This window comes from Carettochelys insculpta, chromosome 13 (assembly GCF_033958435.1).
Source record: "Carettochelys insculpta isolate YL-2023 chromosome 13, ASM3395843v1, whole genome shotgun sequence".
Lineage (NCBI taxonomy): Eukaryota > Metazoa > Chordata > Testudines > Carettochelyidae > Carettochelys > Carettochelys insculpta.
The window spans coordinates 35131810-35150460 of NC_134149.1; the positions used below are offsets into that span (position 1 = coordinate 35131810).

At 42.6% G+C, this 18651-nt stretch overlaps 1 protein-coding gene across 1 annotated transcript in view; it reads left to right on the plus strand.

The window, feature by feature from the left end:
• The first annotated feature begins 4530 nt into the window (after positions 1-4530).
• PCDH11X (protocadherin 11 X-linked) overlaps positions 4531-18651 on the plus strand; it is a 381583-nt gene continuing 367462 nt past the window's right edge. The window contains exon 1 of the mRNA XM_075007680.1: positions 4531-5009. The gene's annotated coding sequence lies outside the window, so the exon portion shown is untranslated. The remainder of the gene's footprint in view (positions 5010-18651) is intronic.

Below are 18651 nucleotides of genomic sequence, written 5' to 3' on the forward strand. Positions count from 1 at the left end.
ATGTGACAGAAAGATGTGCTTATATCCTTAAAGATGCCTTTGTTATTTTTACTGAGCGAAGTGCAGACTGATACCAAGTTCACAAGCAGTGGATGGAAGCAAAGAGTACCGTGTCTGGCCCTAGGAAAGCGGTGCTATGGAGCCTATGGTACCTAAAAGGGTGCTATAAGGAGATAGGAGAAAAATTCTTCTTAGCCTCTGAGCATAGGACATTGTTTCCCAAACTGGGAGGTGTGTCCCTGGGGGGAGGGGTGAAGAAGTTCCAGGGGGTCATGAGGTGTCCCAGACCCTCTGGTCACTTCCCCACCTCACCTGAAGAAAGAGCTGGCCTTTGCTCTCAGCCCCTGCCACTTTTCATGGGTGACCTGGTGCAGCCGCTATAAAATGCAGGCAGCTGGCAAAGGCCCCCGTGGAGTTAGCTGCCTCCTGCAAAAGCAAATGAGTGTGTGTTGCAGGGAAGGAGGAGGATGGGATTTGATGAGAAGCTGGGGGTGCCTGGCTCAGGTGAGGGGGATAGGTAAGAGTGGGGGGCTGGTGGTCCCTGGCTTGTGGGATGGGAGGGGCTCAGGCGGCAGCTCATGGGGCTTGTGGGAATAGCAGTGCTTGGGCAGCTGGACCCAGCATCGCAGGGTTCAGGCACCTAGTGCTGGTGGCTGGCCTCAGCGGCATGGGGCTCAGGCAGCTTGCCCTGGCATCACAGGGTTCAGGCAGCTTGGGCTGGCGGCTATCCCTGGCAGCGTGGGGCTGGGACAGCTTGGGCTGTCAGGCAGGTGGCTGGCCCCAGCAGCATGTGGCTCGGGCTGCTTGCAATAGCAAGCAGGAGGATGGCCATGGCAGCATGGGGCTTGGGTGGGCAGCTGGGGCAGCTGGCCCATGGCTGGGGCAGATGGCTGGTGGGTGGACAACTGGTTCTGGCAGTGCAGGGTTCAGGCAGGCAGGCAGGTGGCTGGCTGGCATGGGGCTTAGATATCTGGCCAGCTGGGGCTTGGGTGGGTGGCTCCGGCAGCGCAGGTCTCAGGCAGGCAGGTGGCTATAGTGGTCAGCTTTAGCAGCTGGCATAGGGCTTAGGCATCTGGCCAGCTATGGCTGCACCAGGCACCTGCAAGGGGCCAAGAAAAAATATTTGTGCTTATTTTTAATTTAAAATAACATTTTATATTGTTTGTTTATTTTAAACTACACACACACACATAGATATATATTTGTTAAAAGGAAGGGTTGGATAATGACCCTAGAAGTCTGGGGAAATATAGTGCCCATCTATAAAAAGGGGAATAAGAGCAACCCAGGGAATTACAGACCAGTCACTTTAACTTCTGTGACAGGAAAGCTAATGAAGTAAGTAATTAAGGAACTTGTCTGCAAACATCAGGAAGAAAATACAGGTGATAGGTAACAGCCAGCATGGCTTGGTAAAGAACAAATCATCATGCCAAACCAATCTGATAGCTCTCTTTGATTGGATAACAAGTCTGCTGCCTTTTTTTAAGGAGAAGCAGTGGATGTGGTACACCTAGACTTTAGTAAGGCACGTGATGCTGTCTTGCGTGATCTTCTTATCAATACAACTTAGATGGGGCTACTCTAAGTTGGGTGCATAACTGGCTGGATAACTATTCTCACAGTTATTTATGGTTCACAATGATGCTTGAAGGGCATAACAAGTGGGGTTCCACAAGGGTCTCTTCTGGGACCAGTTCTGTCCAATATTTTCACCAACAATAGCATGTACTCTTTTAGTAAATTTGCAGATGATACTAAGCTGGGAGCAGTTGCAATCGCTTTGGAGGAGAGGGTCGTAATTCAAAATGATCGGGGCAAACTGGTAAAATGGTCTGAGGTAAATTGATGAAGTTTAATAAGGACAAATACGAAGTACTCCACTTAAGAAGGACTAATCAGTTTCACACACAGAGAATGGGAAGCGACTGTCAAGGAAGGAGTACTGTGGAAAGGGATTTAGGTGTCATAGTGGACCACAGGTGAAATATAAATCAGTGTGACATGGTTGCAAAAAAAAAAAAAAAAGCAAACCTGATTCTGGGACACATTAACAGAAGTGTTATGAGCAAGACAAAAGAAGTAATTCTTCTGCTGATTAGGCCACAGTTGGAGTTTTGTGTCCAGTTTGGGCATCCCATTTCAAGAGGGATGTGAAGAAACTGCGGAACTCTGCAGTTCCTAACTCTGAGGGTAGTTAAACATTGGAATATGTTGCCTAGGGAGGCTGTAGAATCGCCATCAATGGAGATATTTAAGAGCAGGGTAGATACACATCTATTAGGGAGGGTCTATACACTGCTTGGACCTGTTCTGAGGGCAGGGTAAGGAGCCCAATGACCTCTGAAGGTTCCTTCCAGTTCTAGTATTCTATGATTCTATGTATCTAACAGGTATGATATAGATAGTGACTGGTCCTGCCATGAGGGCAGGGCACTAGACCTGATAACCTCCTGAGATCCCTTCTAGTTCTGCAATTCTGTGATTCTGTTCGACCTCTGAAGTACAGCTATATTTCATGGAGGAAAAAAATCTGATATTTGGTGAGTTCAAGTGAATGAAATGGCATGTCATTCAGCCAAGGGAAAGGGATAATATTATACTTGTAAAACAAGGTGGTATACTAGCCCACTGTGCATTTCCATTGCAGAGGCACATTAGAAGTCTTAGTAAATGTGCACAAATTCATTGTTTTAACGTAAAAATGGCCAAAATTCACTGAGTGATCTGGTGTCTAAAGAAAATGCCCTATTTCTGCTTTCCTTATGACAGCAACTATATCATGTCTATTGTTTTATAAACAAATGGAATGTTAAGGTTGTATTTTGCAGTCACTGAAGTATTAAAACCATCTTGCTATAAAATATAGAAAAGCAAGGGTATTTCATATAGCTTTCTGTGTTTTTCATTTTAAAATGAGTTAATATTCATCTTTTTTATTTTTCTGGCCTACCATAGACCAAATAGAATGTTTTCTCTTGTTAATCTATTCTCCCTCAGCATAGTTCAGAAAAAAACATTTATTAAAAATTATTTTGCTCTGTGATAATTGTACACTTCAGGCATCTTGAAAAATCCAGCAAATAAACACTATCCATTATCTAATAGCTATAGTTCACTTCCTCAATAGTCCCTGGCAAAATGGCTAACTGTACATAGAGATGATTTTGTTAAAGCTCTGATACCGGGGCCAGAGCCAAAGTGACAGTGTTTTGGTTTGACTTTCACTTAATAATGTGCAGTTTCACTCCAATTACCCACTCCAGTAGAAGTTTTAAAGACAAAACTTGTCCCCTATTACAGATTAATCATTCTTACAGTTTCTAAAAAGGTGGATAAAGATTTGAATAACATGCAGTAAAATTGCCACACATGAGCTGGAAGAATTCCGTCTTGTTTTTGCTGGGAGGGAAACTCCAGGCTGTGAAGGTTGATAGGCTAGTGAAGAGAGCAGAAAGCCCAGCTCTGTAAACTGAAGGCCAACGCCCGACTCTGATGGAACCCCACTTCCATCACCAGAAACGCCTGACTCAGGCTACAGCAAACTCGGGCTGCAAGTGACAGACAAGCCCAGGCCGGCGGGAAATCACATTAGCCTTATCTCTCACTTGAGCCCCGAAGACCGGGAGAGCGTAGGCGGGCTGGAGAGCGGACTCAGCCAAGTTTAGGGCCGTCGGTTAGGGAGCTGGGGGTGAGGTTGGCGCCCGGGGCACAAGTCCGTCACTCACTGCCCGCGCCTGCTGCCCCCTTTCCCCGCAGGGCAGAGGCAGGCCCCGAGCCCTCCCTGGGGCGGAAGGGGCGCTGGGCAGCGCAGCGCGTGGCAGGGCTGGGCTGGGGGGGAGCTGGGGCGGGCGAGGGCGCAGCTCGGTGCCGGTGTCCGCTCCCCTGCAGGCGTGAGCGAAGCCTCGGCGCGGGGACCGGAACCTGCCGCGCCGCCCGGGGAGCTGCGGCTTCACTCCAGCTCTTCGGGCAGCGCGCCCCTGGCCAGCCCCGGCCCCGGCCCCCCGGGGGAAAGGACGGGGCTGAGCCCGGGGCCGTAGGGGGCGGTAAAGAGCAGGGGGAGCCCCGGAGGACGCTGGGCTGGACGGGACCCCGGGGGAGCCTTAGGGCCCAGCTTGCGGCCGGGAGCAGCTCCGCGGGGAGCTCGCCGGGCACCTGCTGGTCCGCAGGGCGCAGCGCCCCGCGGGGGCCAGCTGGGTCCTGCGCTACCCCCCCACCCTTGTCGGTCCGGGGGGCGCCTCCGGCCTAGCGAGCAGGGAGCAGTCGCGGCCCCAGCTCAGCTGTTGCTTCGGGGGAGCCGGAGCCGGAAAGAGCCCGGGCACCTTTAAGAGGAAAAAAATCCCCCAACTCCCCGATTTGCATTTCCACCCGCGCCCCTCCTTCTCCGCAGTGATGTCAGCCGGGGAGGACTTGCCGGCAGCGCCGGGGAGCGGAGTTCAGACGGCGGCAGCAGAGCTGAGCCAGCCGCGGTTGGAGCGCCCGGGAGCCGCTTCCCGACCCTCTCAGGCTGCGCGCCGGTGGGGTCAGGGGCCCGCGCAGAATCGTCCGTCTCCACCCGAACCTTCCACCGGCTTCTCGTCCAGCGGCCGCTCCCGTGTGCTCCGTCCGGAGCCAGCGCTGCGCCGGGCTGTTCCTGCAGGCGGGATTGAGTTAAAAGTCTCCCAGCACAACTTACCGTGACCAGGCGCAGCCTGGCGGACTGAGCCTCGGCGGGGTTCTCGATGGGGGATTGCGTCTGTCTTTTGCAGCGGCAAAACACCCACCAAGCCAAATGCAAACCAAGACTTAGCTAAAAGTTAGGCTGCCTTTTATTTCCGCCATCGCCTGCCCGCTGTGGAGCTCGGGCGGGCGGCTTTTGCGCCAGCCGGCTTGGGAAGGAGCAGCTGGTATTTTGGATCAAGGATTTGCTGGTGTCAGTTGCTCTAACTTCCATGTGATGGGGGCAGCGTTCACTGCTGGAGACGCCTGAGGAGCCAATGTAGCTTGACAGCTTTTGTAGAGAATTAAAGGTAAGGGGGTGTGTGTTTGGGGGGGGGATTGATTAGCACAGCATTTTGTATGTTTTATCAGGCATCCCCGCTCCGAACCCACTGCCCGCAGTGCCTCCGGACTGGGCTTACTCGGCTAGAAGTGCTTGAGTAAAATGTAAGTCTGCGTTGATGGAGAGCACAGGTAGTTCCCGAGTAATTGCAACAGATACATGTTTCAGCTGTGCAGTGTGTCACGCTTATGAGCTGTGTTCCTGCAAGAACGCTGAGCGAACCTGCACTGTTCAGGGCTGAGATGGTGATGCACAGTTTGCTCGGGGTTTCTGTGAATGCTTTCTGGAACGAGCACCCCCAGAGCCTTCCACCAACCACTTTGATTTGGTGCTCGTTTTCAGACAGGGCATAAGACCTGTGGCATAGGGAGACAAGCGAAAGGGGGTAAGAAAAAAAACCATATGGATGCATTCGTAATCCTGTAACGGAGATTCCATTTAATGGGGATTGCATCCGAATGCATAGCTGTGGTTGGGAGCGGGAGGGAGAAAATTGTGCTGGCTTGCAAATGAAGTTCTTTGATTGAAGGATTTCCTGGAACTGTGGAGGGGTGGTGATGAGGAGCTTAAAGTTGCTGTGCATTTGGAGGATTGGAATGGGATAAGAACCAGAGCCAGCTGAAATGTATTTTAATTTGCTCAGGCTCTGGGCATTATTTGAAACCGATGGGAGAGGATTCCCAGTCATTGCATTGATGTGTTAGTGTTGACGCACTGTCTGAGGAGCATTTGGACTCAGCAGCAAACCCCATTGAGAGGAAGACTAGACTAGGGTATTACCTCCCTTTTGGGAAGGAGTGATGGTGGAAGGTTGGCTTATACCTTTTGAAAGGTAGAAATTGCAGGCACAAAGCTTACAGGCTGCTGGTTGCAAGCAGAGATGCATTGTAGATGATCTGAAAAGCAGAGGATTTCTCTCCCTTTCCTTTTGCAAGCTTGATATAGCAGCCTGTAAGAAATCACTTTTCTGACACACACAGAGAACAAGTAGGGACCAATAGCCCTTCTGGGACCCTGAAGAGACTAAATCTAGAGCGGGATTGACTAAGCTATTATGAGCCCACAGATGTGATTTTGACAGAGGATGTTGCTTTGAAGGAAGTATGGAGCAATAGTTTTAGACAGTGCTGATGTTTACTTCAGTTGGGAGAAGTGAAGAAAAGATGTTCAAGGTGCAGGAGGCTGTTGAATGTAATTTCTCAGAAGAAGAATATGAGTTTATTCTAAGCTGTTTCATTTTTTCCCCCAAATTACATTCTGAGATGTAAGGAATGAAGAACAGCTCCCGTATAACTGTCATTGAAAGCAAAGGGACTATCCAAAGAAAACAATGACACTAAGCAAAAGATAAATTTCAGTTGTTTTCTTGTTAGGAATGAAAGAGTTGGCCTAAAAATTATACAGGGAATTAGGTTTTTAAAAAGGGTCTGACGGTGTCATGGGCTGGAATTATTATTAATGTGCTATATTAATATTCTGATAAGTAGTCTCACCAAAAAAAGACTGGTTCATAGCCATGTAAACTGCCAGAATACCATCTGCAAGCATCTAAGTAGAATCCTCAAACAGCAGAGACATGTCCGATAAAATACTCTCAAGTACTTCTGTACCAAGCCCATGCCAAGGGATGGATTAAATGCAAAGGTTGTACTGAATAAAACAAAGCGAAAGTATCTCGGGTTGTCAGAAGTAATTTGTTTTCTTATTTGAAATGCATACATAAGACTGGCTAATGGCACCACAGTTGAGTGACTCCAAAACTGTAAATTTTGCATAAGATAAAGGTGAGAGAGAGAGAGAGAGAGAGAGAGAGAGAGAGAAATATGCTGTTTTTAAATACAGTGGAGAAAATCTGCATAAGCACAATAACTTCCACTTAAGTATTTCATCTTGGACAAAGTGAGACAATTTTTGTGTGCATGTGAACTGTAAAAGATGGGGTTAGAATATTAATGGCTGAACTCTGGAGAGCTTGAGGTTAGTTCAGTAGGCAGAAGATTTTCTTTTGAGAAAGACCTGGAAAGGTTATCTATATACTGCAAGCCATGTTCAGTTTGGACAGTCTGTAGCCAGATTTTGAAATCCAAGTAAACAATGCCTGATTTTTTTTTAATGATGAGCCCTCTGCAGTTCTAAGAGTAAAGCTGTCTTACTGTTTTTCTTAACTGAAAGGGTGAACTTTGTTATATTTGTGTGTGAGCTTGTGTGTGTGCGTATGTTTGTTTATTTTAATCACATTTTCACCTAATATCAGGAATATATTGCTGATGAACATATTCCGGTTTTCTTTCCATTCAGGTCTGTCTTTTCCATTTTTGTACACAGAAGAGTTGTTATTGCTTCATGGCTGCATTGTTCATCTTTGCAGCATTTCTTTAAATCTGAGCACACTTATGTGAGCCTCACTATAGTTAAAGGATAATTTATTTTCAGTTTACTACTGTCTGCTCAGTGGAATTGGTTTTTTACATCACAGACTTTGTAAAAAGGGAGATCAAAGATCTGAACCTGTGGTCCTGTGCTGAATTTATATTCTAGCTGGACGCAAGCAATATTATGTTGATGTCTCTTGTACTTGTGTAAAGAGTACATCCGTCTTTTCTTTATAATACCACTTTGTTTCTTTTAAACGTCATTCTAAAGATGTATCCTAAGCTGAAATCAAAATGCATTGCTAGAGTAAAATAAGTCCAAACAATATCTGTATAGTAAAAGTGCATCAATTGTCTCTCTAGCTTTCCGCTTCCTTACTGTTCACTGCTTTGAGTTTCTGAACTGATATTTCTAAACTTTAGATTCTGGCACGCCCTGGGTACTAGGTAAACGCAGCGTTTTGAGGTAGCTTGCAATAGTAAAACAGCCATGGACGATTCTTTGGAAAATAGAACAAAGTCAGCTCAATACTCCAGATCTGAGTTTTGAGGGTTGAGTCTTAGGGACTTCAATGCCTATGGCATTATTCTTGTTTGCTCTTTTGAGGTTAAGTTACAATAGCAAAATGAAACCAAACCATGTTGTTGAAAATTAAACTAACCTTAAAATATATTAAGGAAACCCAAAGTATATTAAAATAATGATCTGACATAGTGCTTAAAAGTCATAACATTTTCAACTAGGACTACTAACACACACTCCTTAACACCATCTATATGGGAGCAGACATTGCAGCACTGACAGTCATCCATCAGAAGATAACCACTGTAGTGAGTGAAGATACTATTTTCTTTGTTGTGGTTGTGTGTGCTACTGTGCCTACATTCAAGCAGGCTAAGCTAGGGTGGCATTAGTAGGTACCCTTGCTTCTAAATACGTTGGTTTTTGTGAATGTTGTTTGGGTATTTTTAGTATTAAATAAAAGTTCATGAGTTAGATTTAATAAACTCTTTTCCATGAGCCTACTACTTGAAAGAGAGAATGCAGATAGTTAGAAATGTTGTCATTACATAGTATGGCAAAATATTAGTGACCATATATTTCTGGAGTCCTTGGAAGGTTCATGCTTCCTGCAGACTGAGTTGCCAGTATACAAGTGTGTAATGTGGAGCAGGAAATTTAAGGTGGAAGTAGGAATTTGATTTTGTCTTTAGATCTGCAGTGAACTCCAATTCTCATTATCTAACAGTAAAGAAATAAATACATAAATAGAGAGAGAGAAAGAAAATAGTTTGAGAGAGTCTTTTTCACTTATTGGTACTGAATTAGCAGAGTGACTTGCCAGAAATCATAAAAGCTTCTACCAGCTTTTGTACTTTAAAAGCTCTATTGACAGAGGATTTTAAACTATCCTTGTAATTGTCTCTAATGTGTTTATGTAGTGAGTAAGAGTGGGATATAGGAATATAAATTTTGAGACTAGGGGTGGCAGTAACTGCATTTATAACTTCTGGTACAAATTGGAATGAAAGATCCATTTTTATTGTCTTTTCTAGAACATGCACATTTTTACCACCCCTTTGACTTTGTGGACAAGTTTCTTCTCTCTGCGAATAAGGAACAGCAATACTTGTACAGTAGCCATTCACTATATTTTCATATTTGAATTAAACCAACCTGTACATGTACCAATTGGAGATTTCATTAAGGTTCGGGAAAACTTAAGTAATGAAAATCTGAATAGAAAGAGCATGGAATTTATACCACAGTTCACTGCCAAGTTTTCCATTGGTCTGAACAGTAAATAAAGTGGTGTAATAGGTTTTCTGTCACAATCTCATTGTTAGACTTTCTTTTTTGTTTGAGGTTTTTGCTTAACTGCTGTTCGGAAGATATTGTCCTGAAAATTACTGTACATCAGTTGCACTACAAAATAAATCTTTGTAAGGATAAAATACAGTCATCTGTACTTTATTAAGATAAGAATCAAAGCCTGTTAGTATCAATAGAAATAACTCGTACTGAATTCAGTAGAATTTGGAATCGGCTCCTAATGAATTCTTGCATTATATGCATAATGTACTTCCATATGTGGGCATTTGGTTTGGAATCAAGCATCTGACTGAGATACAGAGAGCTTAGTTGAATAGGAGTTTTGCTTGAGAAAGAATTGCAGGGTTTGGCTTATTCAGAATAGGCTCTAAATTAACTTTGTGGAAGAAAGACTTTAAAATATTGCTTTCCCATCATCTATTTATAATTAGAAATGTGTATCTCATGGCATATAATTTCAATTGAAGGTGCACTACTAGATTGATGACAGCCAAATTCTGTTCCTATATGCTGGTGTGAAGTGAAATCTTTGAAGATACTTCAAATATATGATTGTTTAATAGACAGTCATCTTTGGCCCACGGTATTTAAATCCACCGTCATTAAAAGGTTTGTTCAGAATACTCAGAATTACTGCCGGATTCGCATTCTTTCCAGTACAGCATTTTGCATTGTACGTTACTTTGGTTTCACACTGTTGTTTTTGGAATGATTTTCTTCCTCGAAGCTGATCTAGAAATAAGATGTCTCTAGTGATGAATTCTGTTTGTATATCGCTGTTTATCTGTTACATCCTTAAGGACATGGTTTTATTATTTTGTGTAAGAATTTAATTAGTAATTATGTGAGCTGTATGCTATCTAGTGAAACGGCAAAAAATCCATACCAAGATCCGCACAGGCCAACAAAAAGAAGTGGTTAGTAATTTAGGGATAACGTTTTTTCCATTTATCCACAGTCACATCTTCAACATCATATCTCTATGATTATTAATAATAATAAATGTGTGCACATGTAGGTCAAAGGTAGAACTCCCATTACTTCAGGGGTGTGGGATAAGGCCGGTTCCACAGAGATATTTAGGCTATGCAATGCTCAGCCCCCTAATGGAATTCTGAGCCCTGATTTGGGTGCTCATCCTTTCCCCGCATTGTATGAGGAGAATTAGGTTAAATAAAAAATATATGTGGAGATACACCTATCACATAGAACTGGAAGGGACCTTCAGAGGTCATCAAGTCCACTCCCCTGCCCTTGCAGTGGGACCTGTCTCCATCCCTGACAGATTTTTTTTTTTTTTTTTTTTTTTTAAATCTATTTGCCCCAGATCCCTAAATGACACCTGCAAGGATTGAGCTCACAACCATGGGTTTAACAGGCCAGTGCTCAAAATGCTGAGCTATCCTGCCCCCTAGCACTAAGGGTAGTATTCCCAAGAGCCAGTAAGATGAGTGGTGAACCTTCTAAACTAGCTAGGAGTGAACGGCAGAGGGAAGAGGAGCGCTTAGGGCTCACATCCTCAAAAGAGGGACTTGTACCCTTACTAGATGCCCTAACCATCAGGATACTTGAGAGAAAATTATGGCAAAACTCTCATATACTGCAACTTTGCAAGTGACTTATAGCTTATGCTAATAAATTGAAATTTGTGCATTGCCATGTGCTGAAGCATACGGAGTTCAACTTTGCTGTAAATAATTTTTCAACATCTGAGCTCGCTGTAAAGAAGTTCAACTGTATGTTTATAAATGCACTCTAGTACGCGGAAGATTGAAGGAGTGAGACAAAAGGAATGGTGCATTAAATGGAGTGATTGCTTTATTTTGTCAGTCACTTTTGGAATATTTTTCTAGCAATTTGCTTTAAGTGAACATGCCCTAGAATAGAAAGCAACATAGCAATAACTCTCCATGGGGGGGGAAATCCATGGATAAATCTACTGCAGCACTCGATCTCTTGTCAGTCTGCAAAGAGCATTGAAGGATTTAAATGTTGGATTTTAATGGTAGTTTTCTAATAACTGGATTCTGTTGCATGACCATTTCAGCCCATTTTAACCTTACATACAAATGTGCTTAATTAGCAGAAGGACTCTTTTTAAAAACACATTCGCGTTGTGGAAGTCAATGACATTCTGTGTGTCTTTTTTTTGTTTTTTTTAACTGCTGTAAGGGGGAAAAAACAACAAGCGAACACAAAGGGGATATACAGGTAAATCAGAAGTAGTATCCTGTTTGGCTCTGTTTATTTGTATAATAGGACTGAAGAACAAATACACATTTGATTTTGGAAAAGTGAATATGGTAATCTAGTTTCTTTACTTAGCATATAGCCTTGAGAAACAATTATCTTGACAGTCACTCGATAACAAGTAGGATGTTTTCAAGTCACTTTCCTATTTGTGAGTCTGTTGATGGCCGATCAGCCTGATTCTGGAGATGCAGATCTTATCACAGAAGGGGCAGGTGTTGGTAGCTGTTGGTGGGAGGGAGAGGGGCAGTTTTTGATACTCATAGATTATTGTGCTCCACTGGGGCTGGTCTTGGGCAAGGTTTTCTAGGTGGGTGTGATCTGTCGACAGAAGTTTTGCTGGAAGACCTTGTCAGACAGTAACTTCTGTTGACAGATTGCTGTAGTGTAGAAGTAGCCTAAAAGTTTGGATTAGTCTGTACATGAGAACTTAGAATGAGATTCACTCTCATACTGTGCCAGGGCAAAAACCAAGTATATATGAAGACCTATTCATCGAGCATTAATTCTTGTAGTCAGTAGTCTGTGGAAATGGGCAAATGAAGGAATGCACATCACAATAGGCACCTTAGAAAAGAGAAGTCCAAAGTTCTTTATGCTTCAAAAGTTAGCATAATGGGCAGAAAACTAGAACCGTATTGTGTATCAAGAAGTTTACAGTCAATATTTGTGGTCAGATGAGTTATTGATAGAGGAATAAAGTTGGTAGACATGTTTGTAGCCCACAGAGAAGAAACTATCATTTTGAGCCTAAATCAACAGTCTGGGCTTCATTGGTGTGACTTAGTACACTCAGATCTCAAGAATTGTGGTTTGTGTGTTAAGGAGAAGAGATTTTCATGGTGACCAACTACCATTGACTTTGGAGACTTTGATTTTTTTTTTTTTAAATTAGAAGAGTTAAAGTCTAATTTTAAGTATGTAGGGAAACATCAGCTTCCTTATTATGCCTAATAGGAAAGAAGATGAAGGTTGTAAAACTGCTTTACAACTTAGCAATCATAGAGAGGATGCAGCTAGAGAATTGAATAACTTTTTCATCTAAGTTTGGAACTGAGCCTGGAAGAGTGTGGTGTAGTGAACTGTGTAAGAAGACTTGGTCCCCTAGAACCTAGAAGTTCCTGAAGCTGGGCAGGATGTCCAGGAGTGTGGTTTGGAATAAAATTGTCCAGATAATTCCTTATATTTTTAGACTTAACAATGTTTGTTCCTCCTGCAGATTGTTGTACATATAAAAGCTGCTGATCAAACAGCTGGTTGGTGTTTAAGGATTAGCCACATTCTTATATGAATTTACCTGACTCAACATGCCTAAAGCTACAATAGATGGCAGCAAACAAGTGACTTTAATTGACTTAAGTAATGAAATTAGCTAATTCAAAAGTAAAATATACATTTTTTTCAAGAGCTAAGTAGGAAGGTAAGAGAGAATTCCTGTTAACTGTAAAAAGTTTAGGCTGTAAATTTCTGAAGATCCTTTTACATCAGATGCATGCCATTGAATTAAAGTTTGTCAACTGAAGTAGAAACACAGGACTCCAATTAAATTTAATTGTTCATATAGAAATTGGGTAACATTTTTGTAATTCTTGAAATACTGACACCACTGATAGGGGAGAGCAAATTTCCTGCTCTACAGTCTTGGTTGAGTGCTCCCTGAATGTTAGCTTCTGTAGTAGAATACATGGCTTTAGCCCCAAAGAACATAGGTTCATCCTCTTCTGCCACTTTATATTTTCCAAAGAACACGAATGACTTAAATCCCATTTTTAAAAACATTATAGGCACGTAGGAACCTTGGTTTTACTGTTTTTAAGTGAGCCTTAAGCTACAAAGTTACTTAGGCACATTTGAAAAATTGTACTCATTTTTGTCATTGAAATGTAGTCATGGTAATCGTTTCTGTGCCCCTGCCATGCTTTCCAAGGACTATTCAATGTGAGCCTTATTCAAGAATAGTTTCTTCATCTTCTGCACTCACAAAATCGCAGAGTGGGTGATTTTATGCAATTAAAAATAACTAGAACCAGACTAGAAATTGATTATAAAAAGTTTCAAATCTCTTTAATGTTGCACAAAATTGCCATTTTATAGAAACAACTTCAGCACTTTGAGCTGGGTATGTTCCTCCTACATCATTTAAACTGACTTATCAACTACAGGTTGAACCTCTGTAATTTGGAACTCTCTTGTCTGGCAACGTGTAATTCGGCATGATTTTATTTAGACAGATGACTGCACATCATGGGTGTGGCCAAGTTTCTCGTGGTCCCATAAGGTTAGTTTACAGCCACCAGTTCTGTCTCTGTGTTCTGGGCAGTTATTTAGCTGCAATTTACCCCTAAGTGTGTTCTAAGAGCCCATTAAGCAGTGGAAGTGTTGGAATTTTGCTAGGTAACATTTACCTCCCATGGGCTGGCAAACTCTCATCTGGCACCAGTCTGGTCCTGAGGGTGCCGGATGAGAGAGGTTCAACCTGTATGGGTTATTGCAGGTGAAGAATTAGAAGGGGCAAAAAGAGAAAAATAATCATAATATAAAAGAATCAACACTAAAGTTAGTGCACAATGTGAAAAATAGTGGCTACAAGTGCCTGTGAGCAGAAAACTCTGTATTTCTGGTTAATCCTTATGATTGTGCTTCTGAATAGAGAAACACAGACTGATGTGACCAGGTTGCCAAAGATGCCAGTCAGGAATGCATAAGCAGCCTGATGACTACAAAAAAAATCTACTGTTTTCTCTGACAATGAAATCATAGAGAAACAATGAAAATTTCTCAGGTGCAATCATCCCAACATGTCTGGGGTGAAATCCTCCCTGAAGTAAATTACAGCTATCCCATATGGTAGAATAAGGGCTTCACCTTAGGCCAGTAGATGTTCAGCACCCTGTTTAAATGTCTCTGTGAAAGCAAGAATATTTAACAAGTGTTCAAGCATTTTGTAGATGTTCAGAAAATTTTCTGCAACCACTATTGGCCTCATAATTAATTGACTGAAAAAGGACTGATGCCTCTGCAGTCTGCTTGCTAATGGAATTTGGTTGATCTCCCCAGAACATTATACAGCTTCATGTGTATGCAGCTAACATAACTGTCGAAATTTGCACTGAGCATGAGGAAGGTTTTAATCAAAACTTAGCCCATGTTTTACACAACAAGGGACTCTACAAAACTGCATTTATAAAAGTGGCTGACGGAGGCTTCAGCAGCGGTAAGGAGACAGTGAGCTCAGAACACTACTGTTTGGATTGGAAAATTTGGATTTATCTGTTTCACACGCCTAGTAGCACTTTTCTATTAGACAGCCTGTAACTATACATAAATGTTATAGGTTGAGAAGGAAAAGGACCTGCCCTCCTTCTCAGCCAGATAGAGAAGAGGAGGCTCTCTTTGTGGGAGAGGGTGGGATCTGTACATAGTAGCAGATACAACAGAGCTGCAGATTTATCTAGAGAATGGATTAGGGACCTCAGTTATTACACTTTTATGTTTTCACTTACAGGCTGGATTATTTATATGTAAATATTTATTGGTTTTGCTGGGAGGAGAGGGGAGTGAGTGTCTTAATGTGGCACACCTTGTTGTATGGCCTATGGATGCCCACACCTTGCAGAATTGGTCTGCAAAGCATGCACTTGCACTGTGGTTTTCATAGAAGCATAGGCTGAGAAGTCATTTAGTCCAGCTCTCTGTGCTAACACAGGATTAACTGTACTTAGACCATCTCTGACATATATTTACCAAATCTGTTCTTGAAAACCTCTGAGAGGTGTTGGACCTAGAACTTCTCTTATGTCCCACCCCAGCTCATATTCCCCTCATATGCCATATGTGATAATCAATGCATAGATGCAAAGTGTATGATACTATAGAATATTTATTCAACTACATAGAATCATTGTGGTCTGAGTTGGTTCATTATCTCTTATCTCCTATCGCAGGTAGTCTGGGTCATGCACATGGGTAAGCTTGAGTACTGATCCCATCAATTGGTACGTTGGTGTGGAATGGAGGGTGATCACAACTTATAAACTGTCATTCTTGGGGCTGTCTGAGCACCACTTGTACAGGACCACCTTTGCACTCCTTGTCGTCTGGGTCCATCCAGTGCACAGTTCAGCCCCCAGCATAGCTAAGAGTGGGCTCGGTGCCCCTCAGAATTGCACTTCAGTGCCCCCTACATCAATGGGCTTCGTGGCAGCCAAAATGAATCGGAGCCGAGGCACTCCATTTACAGCCTGACACACGTCCCTAGATGGTCAGTTGAAAGGGGTTCAGCTTGGGACTATTACGGCAGCTCTTCACTGTCCAGAAAATGCCTTTAGATCAGGGTATGCTTCTGGGGTGAATGTAGGAAGCTTATGGCTGCTTTGTATTACCAGAATGGGACAATGGGGCTGTACTGGACTTGATACATCAGAGTTGGACAGAGAAGTTCTTTGGTATTGGACCTGTTATATCACCACATATATTTGGATTACTGACTCATGGTACTTGACACTCTTGAAATGTCCATATCCTTGCTCACCTTTATGTATACGTGCATAAGATATGTGAGACTCTTTCTCTGACTGGATTTTGCCCATTGTTCAGCACAGTAAAGGGCCAGAGACTCCATTCTTTATGCAGTGAACTGCCATTAATATCAATGTATGTCATGCAGTAACCTGCAGCAAAACATGTCCTTAAATAACTTTCAGGTGGCAATTCCACGTCAGAGTTGGAGAAATTATTGGCCCTATATAAAGCCTGAATTCCATTTAGTGAAGCAGAGTGTGTTCATCCATGGATGGGATCACATTTTCCATTTTATTGGAAGCTAAGACCTCAGTGAGAGCATTGCCTTGTGGCATTCTTACCGTGGTCACATTAAGGACCAAACCTCAAGATCAAGGTGAAGTTTGGGAGAATAAGATGAGCAGGTTTGGTTGCTAATTAGGTGTTTCAGTGATATTTTGTGGAACGACTGTCTGTGTAATCAAGGTATTATTGCTATATGTGAATGTTCTATCCAATTATTTTAGTGTCCTTTTGCTGAGTGGCTGCTTCCTATCTATATTTATAATCCTACTAATCTGAAACTGTTAACATCAGTAGTGGGGCCAAAAATCTCCCGTTAACTGTAGTAGAGATTAGGGCTTGCACCTGGCTTGTTTTTGTACTGCTTTGCAAATTGCCAGTGAAAAGGATATAGGGCATCCCAGGAATTTTATATCTTCTGTTTTCCCCCATGCAGAGGGGGAATGGGATGGGGAGGAGAAGTGTTTAACAGACATTTCCTATGGGCTGAGTCCTTTAAAGGTGGACCTCTACTACTGCCATGCTTCAGAGTTTGTGGGAATCCAGTGACTGACAAGTTAAGAGGAATGGAGCAGGTGAATTTGTCATAGGGCAGCCTTCTCCATCAGCTGATTGTGGATTTGATGGGGATCTGGAGCTAGACAAGTACTTGGAGTGTGGTGACCAATGGGAAAGGCAAGAGGTGTAGAGGTCTTGATCTGCCCATAGTCCTTTACCAGTATTGCTGTCTGTGTGTGGGGTGGGGGTGGGGGGAGTGATTTACTGCTGATGGGAAGGATTCTGGGGGGAGGCAGGGTCATGGGCACAGAAATGAGGGAGAGTGACTGATTGTTCAGTGTCTTGGAATTGAATTGGACCCTTTTCTAATATGTTCTGGAATGGAGAATATTAAGAAGTTCATCCAAAGCTGTGTCATGTACCAGTGGCCCCTGCTGGAACTTTCTCATTCTGTGAACTCCTTGCCTGTCTGGTAACAGCTTAGTTGAAAACCAATTTTAAAATTTGTCATCTGAGGCTTTTAAACTGCATGGCAAAACCAAACCATTTGTTCCACTGTGTGACTGCCAGTGCTGGTGGGTTGTCAGGTGTGGGCATAGGTGCTCAGGTTAAACCTATGAACTTTTTTGCTGCTCCCAGCACCAACTAGCACTCCCCCTTAGAAAGAGCCGAAAAGTCTTTTGTTGCCTGGTGGATCCTGATTGGCTACTGCTTCTTCCCAGCTCTTCTGGGAGACCATGTTATGTTGGCTCTGCTGATACTAGAGCCTGAATGGTGTTTCTGGGCAGTGATCAGCAGTTCAAAAAACTCGGTTCGTCTTTCTCCGGTGACACTGTTCCTTGGGATGGCGGTGTCAAGGTGGTGACGCCTCCAGCAGGGGGCAGAGAAGGCCTGGGACACCTTGGTAGAGTACATGTAATGGACAAATATATTTAAGTGTACTGTACAGTAAGATATAGATCTTATTGTATAGTATATGTTACGTTATAGTGTATCTATGTTAAATAGCTGAATCAAAAAGTAATACAAAGTCAGCCCACAAATAGCATTTACAATCTCAGTTCCTCATGTGTAATTTATTTCGTTAGGTACAGTATTTTCAGGTTTTATTGTATTATAAACTTAAAAAAAAGTTGAAAGAAATCATTTGAAAAGGGTTTAAAGTAAATGATTTAGATGAGGTTGGCAGGTGTTGTAATACGGCTGTTTCAGGATTCACTAAGTTCTGAAAATGCTGTCACTTCATAGTATTGGATCTATGTGTTGATTTAGTCATTGCTAAGGCAAAAGTCATCACCTTGCTGAACAAACTGTGTAAGGGATTGGTTGATGAAGGGTATCAGTAAGAAACAGCAGGAACCATTTCCTGTGCAACTTTGGAATCACCAGTGATTAAAAGGACAATTGCATGAAAAAGTCTTCTCTTCTATTATTTAATTTGAACAACTATTTCATGTTTTTTGTAAATTATATCTGAGAAAGACAAAGGATGTAGTAGAATCTCTATGGAATAGTAGAGTAAAAAATGGAAAAAGGAGAATTTCAGAATGTTGGGACTACTTATAAAATCGTTTCTCACTTTCTAAAGTACAGGAGACAAATAGAGATACTGTTGAAAGGGAGCTCAGGAATAAAAAAAGGAAAAGTAGAAATAAATTAAAATAAGGTTAATTGAACTAAACTTGATGGCCCAAGATCATTTCATATTTAATTCTTCAAATTTCAATAACCCATGGAATTACATGCGTTGTTTTACACCAACGGTGACTCTGGCCCACCAACCACGAATCTTCAGGATGAGATGGTGTCCTCCTTTGACCCTGAAGAAACTGGTCAGAAATAATATTTGCGTA